At 38.4% G+C, this 22,687-nt stretch overlaps 1 protein-coding gene across 4 annotated transcripts in view; it reads right to left on the reverse strand.

The window, feature by feature from the left end:
• AUTS2 (activator of transcription and developmental regulator AUTS2) overlaps window positions 1-22,687 on the reverse strand; it is a 1,225,237-nt gene that overhangs the window by 750,753 nt on the left and 451,797 nt on the right. The window lies entirely within an intron of this gene.

A 22,687-nucleotide genomic window follows, 5' to 3' on the forward strand; every position in this document is an offset into this window, starting at 1 on the left:
GTGGCACTCTTATTAGAAGGCAAAAATTAAGGCATCACTCTTGTGCAGAGAATTCAGGGCCCCTGATCAATCTTGTGGGAAAATCTGTTCAATTACTCAATATCCTCAAAGCACCTTCCTCAAATGAGCACATTCAGGGGCTCAATCCATCTTTACTGCACTATGCCAGACGAACTGTCTTAACATCTAATTCTTTTTATAAAGCAGAAAATGTTTCTTAAGCTCTTTATGGCTGATTGAGCTAATTTACTGTGGAACAGACAGCAGCCTATCTTTAGATAAATGCTAATCAGGACGCCAGAGCTCTCTTCGGTCTGACTGCCACTATTATGCTGAAAGGGAAGGTCAACAGCTAATAGACCCAGTTAACAAGCCATTCTGAACTTCACTTTAGCTTAACGTTTTTCAAAGTTGCAGTCATTAAATCTATAGATTAGAGGCTGCCCCACTGTTTTCACTGCACACTAAGACAAGCTTTCAGTACAGTCATTAATTGAATTAATATTGTCTAATTCAATTTTACAGAGTGTAAACTGAGATATGACCAAGGAGAAGGCCTTCTCAAATGCCCTCACAGTAAACCAATGGGAATACAGTCATCCAAGGTTAGGCTCTGGATATGAACAGGAAACAAGTCATGTGAATGGTTTCTCGTCTCTCACAGCCCTCTCCTCCCTTTCTTTCTTAAAATCTTTCAACAAGTAAAAGAAAAGCATTTTGTAGTTGCTAGAGGATAGTTTTACACTGTAGAAAAAAAGCCTTGCAGAGAAACAGTGCGGCCATTTGTATCTCAGGCCCACACAAGCCAGGACGACAAAGCTGTCTTACACAAGCAGTAGCAGGATCCCTTTTGCTGGATCTGCCTAGAACAATTAGCTCATCCACAACCCCTAGGAGACTGGTTCCTGCTATAATAACCAAAGAGCTGTTAAAACATTCTCAAGCGAGACCAAAGGGTTACAAGTCTAATTTAGAGACTAAAAACATTTCAACGTTATAGAGTTCTTGATACAACATGATGAGCAGCAAACTAGTTTTTACCCATCATTTTTCACAAATACTAAGAGGCTCACTCCCTTGCCCTTATAAAGCAAGAGAGGGGGCTAGTCCTTGTCTGTTTTCCAGCAATCAGTCTCCTCTTATCAAGCAGGAAGATGGTATATGGTGAACTATTTCCTTTAAGTGGAAAGACAGCACTTTTCCCTCTTTTGCCTATCTGTGAGTACCAAAATGCACAGCCTAAAAAGACAAATAGGAGCCTTAAGCTTCAAAACAGAAATCAGGACTGCTCATCCCATGCCACTATATTCACTGTTATAGGTCTGTGCGTGTTTATAAGGATAATAATTCAAAACAAGTCTGAGTGTTAACAAAGAAACTTCATACCTGTGAAGAGTCTTTACTATGGCAACATAACAGAAGGTGGCATTCAATGTACAATTCAATGGTTCTCACTTCAGAAGAAGCCACCGTTACCCACACGGCCGCGTGGCTCATTCGGACCGCCCCACCCCGCCCCACAACTCCTGGTGCGTCAGGGCCGATCATCGCGGTCCCGTTCCACTGTCAATGACGGCTTAAATGCGAGGATGTGATACACCTGAGGCCATAAAACATGTGGGGAATTTGCTGAGGTCTTCCAGAAAAGGCATCCTTATACTTACTGAGGAATAAACAGAGGAGGACAAGGCTCTTCCTCCACTGGGTGTGGGGCATGGTAATTCTGCAGCCAAAACATTTCAGGACAATGAGTGGTGGGCATGGCAATGACAAAGGCCAGGTCGGCAAATCACAGTCCATTTGTTTTGTAAATTAGGTTTTACTGGAACACAGTTATATCGATTCCTTTACATATCATCTATAGCTATAACATCCAATGTGAACAATTTCAATAAAGACAGTATGACCAGCAAAGTCAAATATATTTATGATTTGGTCCTGTATAGAAAAAGTTGGTCAATTCTTCACTCAGATTCATACCCGATATGTTGAAATTCTCAATAGTTAACTAATATACTATACTTGAATGCCAGTATACCTGTAATATGACAACAAAAAATTCATTTTATTTTATTTTTAAGCCTTAAAAATCTAATTTTAAGAATTACGCTTTCTCAGAATATCAGCATTCATATAACAGATGTAAGTGTCCAACATATATAATCCAACTCAACAAATGTTTATTGAGCTCCTACCATGTGCTACAATACAGGTTTGATTATATACAATCCATAGATGAAAAGCTCAAAGAATAAGAGGCAGGTAAGTCAAATCCACAAATAATCTGAAAACGTGTATAAGCTATAACAGGTGGGTGCACTTTAAGAAAAAAGACAAAACTGTTTACCACCTGGCAGAGAAACACATCTATTTGAGAATATGACAAAAAGTATTCATAGAGAGAACTGAGTGCCAAACTCTGCGTGAGTGCTTTATATTTGTGAACTTTTAATACAACAATCCACGATGTAGCTACTGTTGCTATGTCTATTATACAGATGAGGCACAAAAAAATAAGATAGCACATTCCAAGGTTATATAATTGGGTTGAGATTCCAATTCACTCAGTCTATCTCCAGAGTTTGCATTCCTACTACTGTTCTACTACTATAGTTAAACGGCATTCTAAAATCTTACAGATTTGAAACAAGATTCTAAAATGTTATAGTTAAATGGCTTTATAAGAGGAACCAACAAAGGCTAAGAGTGAAGAAAAAAAGAAGCTTATGAGGGAAAAAATCATTAGTCCTACTTAGTAAAAGGACAGTGTCAGGAGTAACAACAGAAAAAGGGAGTTGTGGGCATATTACTGAAGATCTCGAATGTCAAGCAGAGGAGTGTGTATTCAATTCACAAAAAAAGGGGGCCCCTGTGGAATTTTCCTCAGGGAAGATAGGTATGTTGAATGAAAGCAGAAGTAAATTATTCTAACTGATATGAAGTGAAAAATTTAAAGTGACAAATTAAAATTAGAAGATTTTTTAAATCTAGATAAGTAATATGGCATTAGCATTACATGCTGGAATAAGGAGGAATAATATTAAAGAGATATGAGGGCTGAGGAAGGAGGGAAAACAAACACACAAAGATCGTGAGCTAGGTGAATGGAGGATACGGGTTCATTTGCAGAAATGATGACGGGAAAGGGGAGCTGGGTTGTGAGGAGTAATATTATATCCAAGCTTTGGATATAATTGTACATGAAGTAAGCCAGCCTGTCAGAAATGGTGTGCTAGGGCTAGAGTTTCCTTTTATACCAAAACATGGGATGAATTAAGAAAGGATAAAATTCTTCCACTTCAGAGACAGATACTATGGCCTATTCCTTGCACAGCACTTTCTACAGGTACCTGCCAGGTTGCTAAACCTGCCTTCTTGTGGCCAGGCACTTTTCCACTGGGACACTCTCTCAGAAACCAAATTATGAAATTGTTAGGGTAATACAATTAGAAAAAGGGATAAATGATAGAAGAATGGATAAGGTTTATGAGGTTCACAGAAAGACTAATAAAATACATGTACTAAATCTGAGAGAGAGCCTAAGAGACACAAATAAAAGGGAAAGGAAGCTGAATGAAAAAGAAATGAAAAAGTGTGTGTGTGTGTGTGTGTGTGTGTGTGAGAGAGAGAGACAGAGACAGAGACAGAGACAGAGACAGAGACAGAGACACAAAGAGACAGGGGCAGGAGGGAGTAGGAAGAGAGGGAGAGATAAGAATGAATGTGAACAGAAACCCAACAACTGATCATGAACAGCAATAATGATAGAGAATGACAGTATGACTGTCTTAGTTCCACTTCACAGGAGGCCCTGCTGAAATAAGGTTCCCTACCCTGAATGTTTTGCTATTAAAAAAGATAGATTAATGCAATGACAAGGGGCCTCAGTTCCTTATATTTAAATAAACCAGAAGAGAAAGAACACAACATTCCCTATTTCCCTGAGGTCTATGTTTATAGTGCAAGGATTAAGTAAAGAACAAACATGAGGAATCTTTCTCTTTCATTTGACTACTGAGGATCCTATTTCTATTAGATGATACTTCATTTTCTAAGGACAATAGAAATGTGTCCATTAGAGCACAGATTTGACCTACTTTAACTATGTCCTACAGCACTCTACACATCGTGAATTCAGTATTATCTCTTTGACAATGTATATCAAAACATAAAGCACACATTTCTTTTTACTTAAGTCTTAGGTTTGGTTCAGGCATTTTGGTCAAGTTCTCGGGTCCTGCTGATGTTGCTGGTCCAAGGACTCTGAGAGTTACTAATACAGGAGGCTGGAGATGAAGACTTAGCAGTGGAGGCAAGTAAAAGAAAACATAGGAAGTGAGGAAACAGCCACGAAGAAACATTACATGCACATTTAAAGGATATCCAAAGAAGACAAGCCTGTAAAAGTGACCCAAAGTAGTTAGAGGAGGAGGAGGAGAACCAGCCAAGGCTAAAATCATGAGAACCAAGAGCAAAGAATTTCAATAAAGAAGGTATCACAAGAATTCTTAAATAATTCAAAGATACATACATAATATCCCAGTAGAACTAACTAGTCAACAGCCACAATAAGGCAGCAGCACCTTGGCATCTGCAGGGGCTTCATCTCCTAGCCAAGTCCATCTCTGTCTCTTTCTGTCTTGCCTGCCCATTTACAAGATAAACAGGAACACACTTACATACCCACTCAAAGAGATTAAAGAACATATTAATGTCTACTTCCTTTAAAATGGCAGTCTTCACCTGGTAGCTATAAAGCTCCTCAAAGACCCACACAGGCATCTGAAGTTGGGAAACTTTTCCAATTTGTCAAGACAAAAGCCACTGGAGTTAATTTGCCAGAACTCAAGTTGGCATGGTGTGAGGCAAGTACCATCTACAAACATTCAAATTGTCTCTTGCCAAGCTGTAGGAAATTGCCAACCTAGATCTCCAATTAGGCTTTGGAACACAAGTAAGACTTTACACTGCGTGCATTTTTTAACATCCATTGGCTCTGCCTCCAGCATGTTTTATAAGGAGCCAACCTCCACAGAGGGAATTCACAGGCTACTCTCATCTCTGTCCAATTCCATATCAAAGTGCCAGCAGCCTAGCAAAAGTTGCTGACAGTGAGAAAAACTAGGCAAGGGAAGGTGGAAGACAAAGGGAAAGAATATTATTCAAACTAGTTTCTGTAAATGAGGAGAGCTCCTCCAGTGAAACCACAGAGGGCTGCCTTGCCTTCCTTCTAGCAAAAATCTGGCTGCAGATTAGGTAGCAGGTACCACCTGGAGCCTCGAGCCCCAAACCTGCAGCTGTACTGCATAGCCCCTGAGATGATCCATCTGTGGGCTGAGCCAACACATTAAGGGTTTGGATGCAGACAAAAAAGCATGGGTAAGAAAAATTGGCCAGAGGGCACTGGGGAGTGACCCTCCTTATGACTTCACATGCCTAATTCAGAAACTATCTCATCTGCTTGGCATAGTGATGGCTAACCCATTCCATCTTTTAGTTATCCGATCTAAAACTCAATCAGCATCCTGAGCTGCCTATTTCAGAAATAAGCCTTGGTGAAATAAGTGTAAATATGTCAAGTTTTTCAGCCAAGTAAAACACTGCAAAATAAGCAAGGAAGAAAAAAAAAAAGAAATGTTAGGGATACAGAAGAGAGGGCATGAGCAGAGAAGACACATCAGGGTTCAAATCTTGAGCTCAACCACTGAAGAGCTAGGAGCTCTTTGAGCCTTACACATAAAAGAAAAATAATTCTATGCAATCCAAGAAAGTGTCAAGAACATTACATGAGATCATGAACACACAGTATCCGATAGAACACCCAACCATTACAGATACTCAATCACTGGTAGCTATTACTGTGATTATTATCTTGTACCTGCAGTTCATTAATGCTATGATGTGTCATAACCTTAGTTGTGTGTGAGGGACAAACACAGTGGGGGAAGAAAGAGTGAGAGACTTGTGATGGGTAATTCTGTGTGTCAACATGGCAAGGCTCTAGATGTGGCCAACATCTACAATTAGTTAACTGCAAGAAAATTATCCTTGATAATGTGGGTGGGCCTCATCCACTCAGGTGAACACCTTAAAAGCAAAAACTAAGGTTTCCAGAAAAGGAAACGAATTCTGTCTCAAGACTGTAGCATCAACTTCTACCAAGTTTCTAACATGGAGCCTGTCCAAAAGATTTCAGACTTGCCAGCCCCTACAATTAAGTAAGCCAATCCCTTAAAATAATCTCTTCATGCGCACCCCCCCAACACACACGCACTTCCTAGAACCATAACCAATCCAGATAGAGAGAGAAACGGAGATACACAGACCAACAGAGATAAAGACAAAGAGACAGACAAGGAGAAAGAGAGAAACCATGGTTAATGGTCTTTCCATTCCACTCTTTGTAGTTTGACTGTAATTTCATGCTATACCTATTCATCTAAATTCATTAAATACTTGCCTCACTTTGCCACATCATATCTACTTGTTTAAAGTCATATTACTGCCTCAAAATTGGACTAAGACATAATTAGGTCTGGCTGTATTTTAAGTTACTTAGTTTCTAATAAGACCAGACCTGCCTTTTCTTTTACTTAGAGCCAGGCAAAAAATGTTCATCATTAAAATAAAACTCTTAAGAATACAGAATTGTAAAGAATTGTAAAAATCCACAAAACTTGGCAGTGGTATAAAAGTACTCTCATCTGTTTCAATGAGGCCTGCCTGACCATTAAATTAGTCCCTGAATGATCTGTGATACTTTCTAGCAAACCGTGTAAACTGTATACTAAATACAGTTTATAACCATTCCTTCTAGCCAAGTTACTGGAATTTCTTTGACTTATTACACAGAGACATCACAGATACAGGGTGGAGGGGAAGTTCTAAGGAACTCTGACTTACCTTTTTCTTTTTTTAACTTATGTGTCAACATTCTTTTAATTGTACAGAAACTATATTTGGTTGGCCTAGATTTCCAGCAGAATGGACACCCAGATAGATTTAAGCCAGTGTTATTCCTTAGTTGAGCTTCTCCATTACTATGTTTATCACTTCACATGGAAACCATTTTTGTGATTTTACAGAGTGTTTAGTTCAGTTTAAATTTATCATGTTGCTTCTAATCCTCCAACTACAGTCCAGAAAAAAATTAGTAAAACACTATTCAGAAGTCCTTCCTGTGGAGTAAGATGTCTTCTAAGTGCTTTCCATTATTCCCACTTTACAGATGAGGTAATCAAGGCACAGCAAAATTGGGAAAGTTGCCCATGATCACAGGGTTAACAGGGAGGCTGACACAGAAGCCTATGCCCTCCTGCTGCCTCCCACCAATATACCATCCACTCTGCACACAGTCCCATTCCAATTGTTAGAAAAGAGTTTAAGAAAATGACATTCCCCAGGAAGAATGGTTTGTAATGCTATGACGAAATAGCAAAGCTATCATTTGGCTCTTAAAGTGCTAAAGAAAGTTGTTAACCATCTCACTTAACTCAAGTTTTCCTCTTTCTAAAATTGATTTTATCATCGGTGTTAATCATCTTATAAACACACACTTACCTAAGTCAAAGTCCATCAAGAAATCATTAGGTCAAAGTGTTGTCTGTACAAATGCTTTCTTAGTTAGGGATGAAACGAGATCACAAAAGGCAAAGCACCCAGCACTAGATCCACAATGTATAGTATTTCCCAGGCCTTTCACTCCCTTAATTGAATGGCTGGCTTATTTAACTGCCCCTTTTGATATGATTTAGCAAATCAAAAAGATGTTAAAATCTATTAGCCTAACACCCACAAAAGTTCAGGGAACAGCCTCTGTGACAAAAAACAATAATAAAAGGCACCTTCTTCCAGATACCACTGAACTGTCCATCAGTCCTGGATTTTGGACACTCTTGAGAATCTCCTTCAGTTTTAGTTACTAGCAACTCTCCCTTTTCTCTGCTATTTTAGCCAGTTATGGCAGACTGGGAAATATGTCATTTACTAGACTCTTCTTACATCAATATTTGATTGCTTTCCTTGTAAAACATGCTATTAAGGTAATCAGAAATTGACTTTCCCCACAAATAGCTTTTAAACAAATAGAAATCCATGCTCTTTGCCTCTATGGAACTGGGACACCAAACCAGACATTAATGTCAGCATGCAGATTAAGTGTCATTAGAGGCAATTTGTCACCTACACACATTCATTTCAATCTAATAATTAGCTAAAGGTCAGAGAGAGAAACCTATGTATTTGAATCTACAGTCCCTCTTCTTTAGGAAAGGGACTACAGATTAAAAGCAAGGCTGAGGGCTGTATGCAAATTTGGGTAATCTTCAATAAACAAGCCAATTTGGAAAAATTCAACAGAATTAAATTCTACAGGAGGCAGTAGCCCAAGAAAGACCAGATTACCCTATCCTTTCCACATTATTTTACTACAGTCAATATATGAAGTATTTGTTCTATCTGGATTTTGTAGCCTAGGAAATACATAGAGGAAAGCTCCGAGAGCTCCCCATTCCCTCCCATTCAGCTTAACACTTCTCAGAACATAGCCTTCTAGTTAAGATCAAGTATTAGAAGCAAATTAATTCTGATAGTTAAAATCCAGATAATTAAAAGAAAGTTCAAATGAAAGAGCTTAAGAGAAGTTAGCGAAAGGTCCCAAAGCATTTTCTCATGGGAAGAAACTCTTGGCAAGTGGAGGCAGTGGGTGCAGGAAAGAAGGGAGGGGAAACCACCCATGTGAATTCTGGCTCAGATAAGATGCCTCTGAATTCTACCCTCCCTGAAGCACTCAAACTCATTCAACAAAAAATCTCTACCTCTCCGAGCAACATATTATGAATATGATGATGAACCAAACACAGTCACTCATGAACTGAGACTGTCCTGGGAATCTGACAAAAACAGGTAATTGCAATACAATGTCTAAGCCGCCAACTTCGAGAGAACTCAAGGTAGCCCATCTTAAGACATGCCCTTGACCTATGAGGGGATGGAGGTGAGAGTGGGGGTTGGGTTTCTTCAAAAAGCAACTCCACGGTTTTAATTTGTTGATATGCCATTCTATTAATTGCCTTTCTAAACAATGTCTGGCATCATTTAGAGCAGAGACATAATGGAATTTCAAGTAGACACCATGGCCTGTATTTCAATGAGTCTCTGAGTTTGGCAAATAGTACATTCAACAAATATTTGTGGAAAGAACTGCTCCACAATCAAGTTGCATTACTATTTTTTTTTTTTTACCCTACTCACTTGTTTTAGACATATCCAGATCTGTGTACTCTGGTCCAAATATGACCACAAAGTGGAAAAAAAAGCCAGCATCTGAACTAAGCAATGGGATACTCCAGTATCCAGATGAGATTCTTCAGGGGAGGAGATATAACAGAACCAATGGAACAAGAGATCCAATTTATGTTAATGCACCTCCATACAAACTACATGAAACCACTTAGGAAATTTTTTTTTTAATCAACAAATCACCTGAAAGCAGCCCCAGAAATACCAGCCAACATCCAATGAACACTCATGTATGTCCAGCACTATTCTAGAACTTCACTTTTGACTCATTTAACTATCTCAACAACTCTATACAGTACATGGAACAGTTTAGGTCATAAATGTTAACTAAATTCACCAAGGTAAGAAAGACAGTAAGTGGCAGAGCCAAGGATGAACCCAGAAGCTCCAGCTTCCAAGCCTGTGTTCAAACTACTATATTACACAGCTAACTGTAGTTCTACTATGAACATTATTGACCCATGAATAACACAATTGTAAATGGATTTAGGTAAATCAGTATATACAGAAGGGAAGACACCCACAAAAACTATTTTAAAAGTTTCAGGGTATTTTCTCTCCCACTGTAAGAAACTCACTAAGCCAGATTACAGGTAAATCTCACTTTTTATTAAGTCAGATTTACTGAGTACTACCTTGCTATTTATAAGGAATCTGTGAAAAACTTGTAAAGCTAGGAACACTTTTTCAGAGGAAAGAGTGAATAACATAGAGAAGAGCCCTGGAACGGAATCAAATCACAGTTTCAGCCTTGGATTGGCTTTAAGAAGTTATCTTGGGCAAGTCATTTTACTTTAATGGCTCTCAAGTTTCCTGATTTATAAAATCAAGGCATTGAAGTAGGTCCCTGATACACTTTTTAGTTGTAATAAGGCATGAATCCAGATGTTCACTGATTTTAAAGATGATTCGCCCAGCTGTACTTTATTATACTGAATAGGCTTTAATTCCTCCAATTGTGAATGTACCACTCAGCACATAAAGACAAGGAAAACATAAAGGATGATAGTTAAAGAATTTTTTCTAAAAAGAATAGTATACTGAAAAATTTCATGGACAGCTATCAAAGGGGTTAAAAAAATACACACAAAAACTATTTTCAGATATGCCAAGTAAACAGGGAAAGTAATTTGCATTTCTATGGAAGGCTTAATGATGGTCTGATTTGGGGAGGCTGCATGAGACAGAGACCAATGAATTGAAATAAATATCAAAAAAATAAAAAACAAAGCAAAACATAGATTCTATTCTCAACTCTCCCTACAAACTTTCAGGATGAGTTCTAAAGGGTCAATCAACTTTTCCATGCCTGAATTCTGACCAAATTGTCTACTTCACCCTTCAAACAGTTCAAAATGTAAGACTTTAATATATATATATATATATTAAGAGACAAAACAATCACAATATAATTGTGTGTTTACAGTTCTAATTCTAAAGAGCCTACCTGTGGGCATTTCAGTAGTAATGACAGGTTTGACTTTATCTGGAGAAAAACCTGAAAATACTTGTATGTAAGCAAACAGCCTTCTTTGGTTGAAGAGGCCACAGCAGCCTCTTGGCCCCACAGGAGATGCTCCATATAATATTCTGCAGGGCAGGAAGTCAACTCTGAAGCCTGTATGTGGGAATTCTCATTTGCACAAGTCATAGGCATTCTGCCTTTCATGAAATGACAGCCTAAAGCTCAGTGGAACACCACTCTGCCCTGCAGCTGTGGCCAAGACTGCAATATTAAAAGGTTACAGTGATTAAGCACTGTGATTAATTTAGTCTCAGCAAAATCAATTCTACTCAACCACAGATCTCTAATTTACATAGCAGAGCAAGCTAAACTTGGTCTGATCAATATAATCTAAAATTCACAATAATCTCCTCCCCACCCATTTTCAATCTCTCCCTCCGCCCAAAAAAGAAAGGCATCTTATTGGGAAATCACAGAAAAAAACTACATTCACCTTGGCAAAGTTGACATGATCTTTTGTGTCATCAAGTATCATTCCATTTCTTTGATTTGGCCGTATTACAAGCGATGAGAAGGGTTAAACTTCCATCCAGATTGCTGCCTAACGCCAGAGATGTAGAAACCTCCTAGTAGATAAGGTTTCAGGGCAGTGCTTGGTTAGTCTTTATCATACGTACCATTTCAAAACCACATCAGAGTATCCTATATTTACTTGTGGACCACATACACTTCTACAATAAATCAAAGAAGTTTGCCAAGGAAATGTGCATTGCTCTCCTTTCTCTCCATGGCGCAATGCACAGTGTGTTAAACTAATGAGCTACATGACGGAAGCAAATGAAACAAGAAAACCTGTTCACACTCCCACCCCCTGACCAATCAACCAGGAATTCTTCGTCTCTGAGGTCTGTTCTCCAGACCACATCAGCCCACAGAAGCAGCCAACACAGTTCATCTTTATAATCACCTCTCCATCCCCCAAATCTCCTCTAAACCACCACACAATCCCAGTGGTTACACACACCAAAAAAAAAAAAAAATACTAAGAGGAAGCTGAGGTGTTACAGAAGTAAATGTAGAAAATCCATCCCTTAGTTATAAATAACAATGTCAATTATATGTCATAAAATTAACACAGAATATTCTGATCTGTCAAAGTGAACTTCTCAAGCTTACCTCACTCCCTCTGCTTTCAGTCCAACTCAGGTCATCCCAGTCATCTAGGAAACATTCAATGACCACTGGAACTACTGGCTATTCTCTCTCCTTTCTTTTGTGTAGTAACTGCTGAAAAGTGAGTTGTTCTTACTTACTGTCTTTGCATAGTTTTAATATATTGAGATCTGGCTTTCATGCTATTGAAATCTTTCTCCTGATAGTGATAGCCTTGCTCTGAAACCAAAGTAACCTTGTTTCAGTTCCCCAGCTACAACTGCTAGAAATATAGACATTATTCTGAATTTAAAATTTGAATTTTAAACTACAGAGAGACTAAGATTTCTCTGCAAGCAGAAATGCAGCCCTGCATGTATAAGCACAAGGTAAAAACACATGACCAGCTGCTGCTAAAAACATAATGTTTACAGAATAAATTTCAGACAGAACCAGTAACCTGAGCACTGACCTATTAAATACTTTATCAATTTTTCTTAAAAGGAAAACAGATAACTCACTCAAGAATATAATTTCATTTAGCTTGATGTATTATTCAGTCTGCTGTGTATTATTTTTTTGCATAAACTGTGATTCAAGAAGACAATCGTCTCACAACATAGGTTCTGTCATCTCAACTAATTCTTTTTTTATTGTCCTTATCCTTGTAAAGATTCTGAGTAAAGGACTCCGTCATTTATGGAGGAAGTTATTATGCTACATTAGAGTGGTTACAAATGTGAGCTCAGAACTCAAATACACCTGCAAGTTCCAGTTCAGCCACTTAACAACTAGTGAAATTTTGTGCATTTATTTAACCTCAGCTTTTTTGTATTTGCATCTGTAAACATGGGGATAAGGACAGTGCCTATTTCACTGAGTTCTTGTGAGGAGCAAGCTCTTATCTTTAAAGCATGATATCTGGTTCATGAGGAGCACCAGACAAAATGTTTACTGCTTATTACTGCTGTTGACCTTGTCAGGTACTGTCAGGCACAGGAGATGTAAGGACAAATACGACTTTGCCTTCTCCTGCTGAGATGGCCAGATCAGCTCTTGGATAGTCAAGAAAAAAAAGTGAATGTAATAGGACTTTCGAGGGAATAAGCATGTGAGAGCAGTCACCAAATTTTATCTTCACACTTAAGAGAGATCGTGCTGTCTGGTTATAATAAAGCAACTGACAACTGCTACCATCACAACAGCTGGATATTAGGATTTCTCAGATATGTAAAAGAAACATTATGTTCACAATTTTCAAGTTCCAAAAATATGGCAACAGTTCAGTGCTGCATACATCGTGGTTGCCTGAAGAGAAAGACACCACATAATAAGCAGCTTGTTTGAAGCCACTTGCAGGTGCAAGTCCTGGAAAGCTATTCCATGCCAGTTCCATGGAACCAGGTACAATATGCTGGGCAAAGTGCTCTCCAACACCTGTGTCAGCACCAGGAAAAGAATACCGAATTAACATGACAACTCAAACTGTTATCTTGCCTACAGATATGTGTCCCTTGAAGAGGTGTGTGTGTCTTTGTGTATGCACACAAATACAGCAAAGCCTTGTGTGAAAGTGAGCACATAAAAGAGAACTATTGCAGAATCAGAGAGAGCAAGAGAGGAAGAGAATACAGTATTCAGAGGAAGAGCAATGAAACTAAGCATCAATCATGAAATCTTGACTTATTGAACAAATTTCTATTGAGTGCTGAACAAAATGCTACAATGAGTACCAGGAATGACAACAATGAATGAGAAGACCTCAATTATTTCTGAGTAGCCAGGTTTTTTTTAAGCATTATCTCCTTTTTGCATTCAAAATCATCCCAGAAAAACAAAAGCTAATGGAAATGGTTTTAGTTGACTATATGCCTTCTATTTCTAAGCCTTCCAATTAATTGAGAACAATGCCTCAGTTTGTGTTTTATTGAATTTAAAATGTTTGTCTCTCTAACCTCCCTTTTAACCTAAGAGGAGAGGAGGTTCAGGTTCAGAGCATTCCACAGGAAATGGTCTCCAACTAGAATATCAAAATATTTTAATTTTATTATATTTACTTTCATACTCACCTTCTATTTAATATAGGGACATAATATTTCCTCTTAAATGAATGTGTTTAAGCAAAAACAAAACACCCCAAACTAATCAGTTTTTTAAAACTTGCTATATTAATAACTGCAGAGATGAGACTCCAACATGGTATAAGTTGAGGAGGGTAGTAGGTGATCCCCAGCTATTGCAGATATCATGAATTAACAAGCTGAGAAATTAAAAACTCCTCTGCTTCATCCTCTCAGCTATGTCCACCTCCCATTCTACCTGCCGTGGGTCCAGACTGAATCTCATCATTAGTAGGCAGCCAAATGTGGACAAGGGTACACATGGACAACACTGGTTAAGTGAAACCAGGCCAGTTTTTCTGTCACCACTGAATCTAATAGTTCTTCAAATACACTGGGGAATTCAGGAAAGCTGAAAGTAATAGTGGCTTAAGCAGAATTCCCATCTCCCAGCAGCCAGGCTGGAGATCCTTCTCATCTCCACTGCTGGTGGCTGGGTTTAGTAAGATGTGAATTTCAGGAGACAGCATTTATTTTTCCAACCCAAATTAGTCCTCAAGGTTTAGACAGTCAGTAGATTATTGGTCAGCTTAAGAAAGGAAGCAAGTTTTTAATCACAGAAAGATTAATAGTCAAATAATATACCTTGCAATGCAATCTCTAGCATAGTCTTTCCATTTTCAGCTGCATTCCCACATTCTCACCACTTGCTGCACCAAACTTTAAAGAGAACTGAATTCCCCTAATGAAGTGTTTTCACTGAAAAATGTTTGCTCCTATCAAAAAACCATATGGAAATTTTTCTTTATAAAACATTATTTCTCTCTCTTTCTCTAATTTTTCCATGACTGCAAAATACACATATACATACATACTGTCCTATTAATGAGAACTTATTTCCCTGTAACCCAAATGCTAGAAGATCCTCTCACTATACTTATCTGGTTATCTTGTACACCCATAGCAAGAAATATCTTAAATTATAAATACAACTTAGCCATGTGATCTAAAAGCCATCATCACATACTGATCATCTCACATAGTTTTTCTTTCAATTGAAGTGTATGATCAAGTGTGTTCTGTGTCAGCGTTGTGTGCTTTCAAATATTAACCTTAATCTGATCTTTCTGATTGCAATGACAAAGTTAGTCTTCTAACACCATTCAATCATCAATTACCTGTAATAGGTAGACATTACTATCTACAGTAGGTCCTTGAACAGTTCCCTGCTCCTCTCCTCACATAACATGAAAGTTTATATGCACAAGGAAAGGAGTGAGTGTAATATGTTAAGGGAAGTATCAAGAGAAAAGCGGTAAAAGAAGAAGAAAAAAGTCGGAAGTGAGTAAAGCAAGTGAGAGAAGGAAAGGAAACGAAGACAAAAGAAAGTATGGAAAATTCCTAACTTCAGAACATTCAACAAAGACCCATATTTTTACATGCTGTGTTCTAGTGAAAGATTTAAAAATCATGTGTGAGTTGAACATTAAACAGACATGTTTATAAAGAGAGCCTCTTCACAGAGAACTAAAAATATGAACCATGCAGGCAGAAGAGAATTGACCTAGATGCCAGGGTCCAGTGGCAAGAGATAGCAACATGGAGACCATGCTCCTTCCACCCAGTCCTGCTTGTCTGCCGCTTAGAACTTGTCCACCCCAACTGCCCAACCTATGTGTCCAGGGAGGCTGTCAAATGGTACCTACTTGTTAACTCTGTGGAGCAAGGGATAGCACAGATGAAGGTGGGACAAGGAGAAGGTAGCTTATGAGAGGATACACTCCCAGAACAGCAGCCCTCTGAAAGGAAGCCTGGGCCCCATTTGCCTCACAGTGAAAGAACTCAACAGGTCCTCAGCTTCCTTCCCACAGTGTAAGAGACTCAGCCAACACAGGACAACAGTGCAGACTGAGGAAGCCCGAGGGGGACTTTCTGTACCCTCAACACAACAGGCATGGTCGAGGCACCGTCCTCCAGCAAGGGCTGAGAGGTTGTGTGGCTGCTCTGCAGCTCAATTCATAGAGGGCCAAGTGAAGTCTGACAGAAGCAGTCTAGGATATGCAAGGAACTGCTTTGAGAAACGAAAAGGTGGTATGAAAGCCAAGTTCAGACCACCAGAACCAAAGACCCATGCTGCCCACCCCGAATCTATACATCCTCAGGGCAGCAAAGGTTGCCATGGTGCTCAGGACTCTCTCAGCAATGTTTGATGCAACTTCCTGATACAATTTAGGTAAGTCAAATTTTCTAATTTGAGACATATTTCTGTCATCTATTTCATGGGAAAATGGTTTTCAAGTTCCAATAAATGACTTACAGATGATTTTTTTTACCAAAGACCTTGATGAGCTACATTAGAGAAGACAGGGTAAAGAAATGAGAGTGGGAGTGAGGGAGCAGAGGGTCGGGGATGGGGACAAGAAGCAACAAGAGAGATCACCACGTCGGCCTTCTGTCAGGACCCACTTTCTCAGCACCTCAGAGCTGGATTCCAACTGCAGAACAAAGCAACTCAGCATGATACAATTCTCATTGAATTCTTTCATCAGCCAAAATGATGACTGAGTGACCTTTTCCATCCTTGGCGCCCCTCCACCTCGTGCTTTTAGTCATAGTTGTATATAGGGTCCTTTGGACAAATCTTGCCTTTTCCTAATTTCAAACGAACACATTAAGTACCCTTTGTTCCTACGTTAAAGGCATGCCTCCAGTAAGACTTATTAGTAACCTGGCAGACCTTTATGACTAAAGACAAAATCATGTGTCAAAAATTACTCAAGGAACTGAAAAAAATCTCCCCATTGGCTGTCCAACAATGGCTTTGATCCTGGACACTGAGCTCTCCTAATAAGCTTTTCCTCCTAATTTCCAAATCCTGTTCTGTGAGCACTGTAGAATAGATAGATCCTGCACATAGATACTGGGAAGTATCCAATTGGGCATAATTTAGGATCTTTAGTTTGAAACAACCGAAAGATCTGAGTGATACACAACAAATATATTCTTATGATCACCCCTCAGTTAGAACAGCTTAGGTAATGCAAAATCTCAGTGGCTGAAAATAACAAGGTGTATTTCTCATTCATACTATAAGTCTATATTAATTAGCAGAGCTTCCTCTCATCATAGTCACTCAGGAATGAGGCATGGAGAGGCCACTTTCTTGAATATTGCTAATCCTCATGTAGAGGAAAGGAGAATGTGGTAAAGTACACACTCCAAAGATAAGCTAATATTTCACTGGCAAAAGCAAGTCATATGGTCACCTAAAGTTTAAGTGGTCAGGGAAGGCTATGTGTCCAGAGAGAGCAAGCCAGCAAAAAAGATATAATATTTGCATACAGCTTTAGAGACTATCACAGTTTGTGATACTATTTCAAATATACCTGAATATGAAAACCCTAAAATACTAAGTATAAATTGAGATACAAGTATTTTTTACCCCATTCCATAAGATTATTTTTTTAAAAACCACAATTTGTCATCCCACAGCAGAAAACTACCATTCTTTTTCAGCTGGACTGGAACAAATGAAGATTGTTTCTTCTATTAGTTAAAAATGTTCTTTGAGAGCTGAGACATATTTTAAAAGAAATAAAGCTCAGATATAATACAACTTTGTTAATCGCCATCATATAACACTGAACAGGGAAGACAGGTAACAAACTGTTAGTCCCTAGGGATTAACAAAGATAAAGCATTACATTTGAATAGTACTTCACAGTTTAAAAACAATATTTTGACACATGTCACTCTGGGCAAGCACCTAAAATAGATTCTTCAACATTTTAAAGATGGGCAAGGTAAATACGTAAATTTTTCTAAAAACACAGAAGGGCTTGGAACTCACCAAGTCAAAATAATACTAATTTAGATCTCACAAGAGTTAAACTAGAGGCCACTCCCGTCATTTACAAGTCATGTGACTTTGAGCAAGTATTTCAGTATGAGTCTCATTTTCCTCATATGTAAAGTGGAGATAACACCTTGGACCAAGCTACTGCATAGTGTTATTATGAGGATCAGGTAAGAAAATACACCTCAAAGCATGTTTCAGATTGTAAAACAGGATTTAAAAAAGGGGGAATCATTTTTACTAATGAAAAGTTTTGTCTGATGATAATTGAGGATTTAAGGGTACAGTAAGTATTCTTATGCATGTGGAAAGTATAAATTGTAAAATAATCTTAGGTAACATGTATCTAAAGTTTTAAAAATAGCCAGACATTTTGAAGAAAGGGTGGACGAAGAATAAACAAAATGAGCTTTGGGAACAGACTACATTCAAATCCTACCTTCACCTCTCAGGTACTGTAAGACCTTGGGTAAATTTCTTACTGTTTTGCAACCTCACTTTTCCCATGTCTAAATAAAAAGAGATTAATCCTCATTTTATAGGATTGATATGGGACTTGAAATGTGAAATACAAGCAAAGCGTTTATTAGAGTGCTTGTCACATAATAAATGTTCAATAAATCTTAGCTATTTCATTATCAGTATTACCACTACCAACCAAATCCATTTTGGAAAATGACCAAAATATGAATATAAGTTTATATGTACATAAGAGAAACATATGCATCCATAACTCTGAAGAAAATGCTATAAGGAAAAATATCAAATGGCAGAGTAGTTATTACAGAATTAGGGATGATTTTACTTTTACTGTAACAGATTTTAACTTTTCTACAAAAAACATGTTACTTCTTAGAAAACAATTTTTATTTTGAGGGATAAAAGGAAAAATCCCCTTGAGGTGTTTTTTATTTGAAATGATAAATATAACAAAATTTAAACAAATCCAAAGTTATTTTCATCAAGTATCTTATCATTGTATAGGGTACTTTCTGCATTTATTTCTAAATTCCTAAACTCACTGAGGAATCCAAGAAAAAAGAGCAATTGAATATAAATATCAAGCCCTGTGAAAAGACAGTAAATCACTTGTGCCCCATTCTACTGAGTAAAAACCTAGGAAGGTGAACAGGACATCAGACTCCTATCTTGGGTCCAAGTGCAGAGAAGTCATTATCAGAAATCTCAGATTCTCATGGAAGCAAAGGAACCAAAGTTCACTCTTTCCACCTCTTCCCCTCTTTGGAGTAAAATCTCAGGAAGAAATGACCACACCAGCAGAGAGGAGGTTTCTATAAGGCATTTCAACAAGACATGACAAAGCATGCTGTTAACAGTCTCCACTGGATCCCCTCCCCTCCCTTCCCACTCTGTTAACAGGATAAAGTGAGTGATGGCGTGTATGATCATTTTATAAAGGTACCATGCAAGCAAACCTCTTTAGAACTGGGGGCGAGATTATCAAAGCTCTGTACCATCTGTCTGTGGAGAGGAAAAAAAACCCAACAACAGCAGCTGGTGCAAGAAGCAGCAAGATGTTTGTCCTGGAAGTGACAAGATGGGAAGTGACAGGAAACAGCTTTTCACTCCTCCAACTGCAGAAGAAGCGTGCAGCCTGTGTTCCAGTGTTTGAAAACTCCAGATGCTGCTCTCCTCTCACATTTCCATATCTTTGTTCAGACAACATCTGAAAGCCTGCCTTTCTTTTTTCAAGCACTCTCTTTCTTTGGAGGAACATCAAAAAGCTATCAAACGCAGGCTTCTCCCCCTCCTTTCCCTTACAGGCAATGTGGAATGAATTTTAAATGCCACCATGGAAGAAAAAAATGTACAAATAGCTTCATGGGAGCCACTGTGAAACTTTTTCCAGTTGTCTTTTTCAAGAAAAATTTACCATGTACTCTGTTTTCTGTCATTTGGTAGTTTAACTTTGGAGTAGAACTTCTATGGAGCTGAGGAACAAAAAACCTACAGCGCACAGTGTTCTGGGGATGTATACATCAACTAACTAGAAATGGTGGGCCCTGCTTCTGTACCCACTGCACTAAGCACTACCACATGAATGCATTCTTCTCCACTTTAATCACTGGGTGTATGAAGTCAGAAGGGAGGTAACATTATAAACAATGTATGCATAATCCAATATCAAAATTTCAAAGGACTAACATACAACGTTAATCAAATATTCTCACTTAGAGTTGCCACACATGCTAAACATATAAAACCAGTTTTCTAAGATCTTTGCAATATGCACATAAAATATACTAAAAATTACTCTGAGTGTAATTTAAAACTTTATTTGATGCAACAGATCACATTGGGAATCTCACTGTTTCAGGCTCCATCAGCCTCTTTCTTGTCCAACGTGACCATGCACAGCTGGTACACACCCCTAAGAGCCCCCTGCTTCTCCTTCATCAGGACTGATCAGCTTTGATGACCCAGGTTAGGTTACCACCTCCAGCATGTTTCCCAAAGCTCCCTGTCTGAGCCAGTAAATCTTCCCTCTGAACTCTGTGTATGTGTGCTATAGCAGCCCTCTGAATGGCAATTTCTCTGTTAAGAGGCAGGTCTATCACAATGCATAGTGAGCTCCTGAAGGGAAGAGGTCATGTCTTCTTGACATTTATATATCAGTCCTAGAGTAACACTTGACAATTATTTTAGAAAAGTTATTAATCACTACCATATGTCAGACATCAGAGATACAAAGTTTGAATGGAACACAGCTCCTTTCCCCCAGGGGTGTAAAGCACAGTGTGAACCAGGACAGTAATAATTATAACAATGTGTTCAGTGTTATAAACAAGGCACTGTGTAAATGCAGACCAGGCCACCCTTAGAAGATACTTCAATCAATGTTTTGTAAATAAAAAAATACCTACAGGTTCAACAATTGAATGTGCTTACTAGGGAATTCCATGTAGTTGTGTAATCTTGGGAAAGCTACTTCATTTCTCTGTGCCTCAGGCTTACATGAGAATTAACTGAAATGATATTTTAAGCATTTAGAGCAATATCTGGCATGTGATATGCACTCAACAGAAGTGAGATATTATTTGCTAATGACTCTTCCAGGTACTACTACAATAAAAAGTCAGGCTATAACAACTTTATTAATCTACTGAGGGAGGGAACATTTTCAGGTTAATAGTCTGTTTCTCTCACAATCGATAACTAACCTACCAGTCAGTTCTAACAGTCAGGCAGAATCCCCACTTCTTACCACCTCTACCATAACCCCCTGGTCTAAGGTTCCATCATTTCTTGCCTTGATATTCACTGCATTATTTGCCTAACCAGTAACCATGCTTCCACGCTATTCCCCATGCCCAACACAATAGCCAAAGCAGAATGATCACTTTGAACTGTAACTAAAAGATGTGATTTCCCTACTCAAGCCCTCCCACAGCTTCCCAGCCCAGTCTTTATGGTGGCCACAATGCCCTGCAGGGTCTGGCCCTTCACTTCCTGATTTCAACTACTTACCCTCTCATTCACAGAACCCTAGCCATGCTTGTCTCACCTTTAAAGCTTGCTGCTGCCTCAGAGCCTCTGCACTTGCTGTTCCCTCTGCCTATGATGCCCTGCTCTTTGTTATTTTTATGACTCCTTCCAGGTCGCAAATGCTAACTCAATGTTCATATGTTACCTAATGAGTGAAGCCTTTTCTGAGCACCTTACTTAAATAGCAGCCTCCTACCCCCACAACACACACACCGTCAGCACTCACTGTTCCCTTTACCTGCTTTATTTTTCTCCATTGTTTATGCATCTGACATGATTTATATTTTATTTGATTAGTTCTATATTGTCTCTCTTCCCCCTAAGAGAATCTAAATCCTACAAGGGGAGAGATTGTAGGCTAATGTATTCACTGCTATAACCCTAGCAGCTAGAATAGAGTTTGGACCACAATAGATACTCAATAAACTTTTGAATAATGTATAAATGAATGAATGGCAATCTGAAATTACAAATGAAAATGGAGGTACAAGGTACAAATTCATTTTACATTTATTTTTAACAATATGTGCACAGTTGTTTACTACTATTTACAATTTACACATTCTACCAACACATTCCCTTATTTGAGCCTCGTAAAATTTGTCTGGTGGACAGGGAGAGAATAATCACCATCATTGTATAAAGAATAAAACTGAGAATGAGAGAAGTAAATGGTTTATGTGGACAACACAGCCTGTAAATAACAGAAAAAATTATTGAGGGCAGGACTTGGTCTGTTGATCTTTCCAGCATTCTAATAGGCTTCCCAAGTAATGTAAAAGATCATGAAGCAGTTGACTTTAATAATTAACTAGCTCATAGAACATGATGATCATTTCCTCCTGCTTAAAACATAAGCAGGTAACTTGATAATTACATCTAGGTACACAAGGGAACAAGAAGTATGGAGGGTTCCTCTTTAATCATATGCCTTACGGTAGACAAGTAACAGAATTCCTCTATATTCTGTTACTTTTATATTTTAACACTTTTGTTTTTCTTTTTAATAGCACTGTCTTCAAATACAATAGCAGAAAAGTACATCAACTGTGAAACTGACATCTGAATTCTAAGGTGTGCTACTAGGCCATAAAGGTGGGGACCAAGCAGATAAATGATGGTTAGGTTACTCACTGTTCAGTCTACAAGAAATAAAGTAAAATAATTGGAGACTATTATTTCAATGCATTGTTTAAGTGAAGACCCAAGTTCCTTTTTTTAAATGGCTCTTATTGCCTATCAAAAGGCATGCAAATTTCATCCTGTGCTCAGCATACGGTGACCACCCACTACAACCAGCCCTGACAGACAAGCCTGGATCCTTCCCCTGTGTTGTGTGCATCTGCC

This window comes from Manis pentadactyla, chromosome 10 (assembly GCF_030020395.1).
Source record: "Manis pentadactyla isolate mManPen7 chromosome 10, mManPen7.hap1, whole genome shotgun sequence".
NCBI classification, from domain to species: Eukaryota; Metazoa; Chordata; class Mammalia; order Pholidota; family Manidae; genus Manis; species Manis pentadactyla.